The sequence below is a fragment of the Chaetura pelagica genome, unplaced genomic scaffold (assembly GCF_000747805.2).
Source record: "Chaetura pelagica isolate M959 unplaced genomic scaffold, ChaPel_1.0 scaffold1816, whole genome shotgun sequence".
NCBI classification, from domain to species: Eukaryota; Metazoa; Chordata; class Aves; order Apodiformes; family Apodidae; genus Chaetura; species Chaetura pelagica.
Genome location: NW_009953682.1, coordinates 2,021 through 2,424, shown reverse-complemented (window position 1 = coordinate 2,424; position 404 = coordinate 2,021).

The following is a 404-nucleotide window of genomic DNA, read 5'->3' as shown; positions in this document are numbered from 1 at the left end:
GAGAGTTGGGGTGTTGAGCCTGGAGAGGAGAAGGCTCCAGGGAGACCTTAGAGCAGCTTCCAGGGCCTGAAGGGGCTCCAGGAAAGCTGGGGAGGGACTTGGGCCAAGGGCAGGGAGGGATGGGATGAGGGGGAGGGATGAAAAGTGGGAGAAGGAGATTGAGGTTGGATATTGGGAAGGAATTCTTCACTGTGAGGGTGGTGAGATGCCAGAATAGGTTTCCTGGAGAAGCTCTTGGATGATGGAAGTGTCCAAGGGCAGGTTGGATGGGGCTTGGAGCAACCTGGGCTGGTGGGAGGTGTCCCTGCCCATGCAGGGGGTTGGATCGAGATGATCTTGAAGGTCCCTCCAACCCAAACCAGTCTGTGATTCCATAAGCCAGGCTGGGAGAGTTGGGGTGTTGA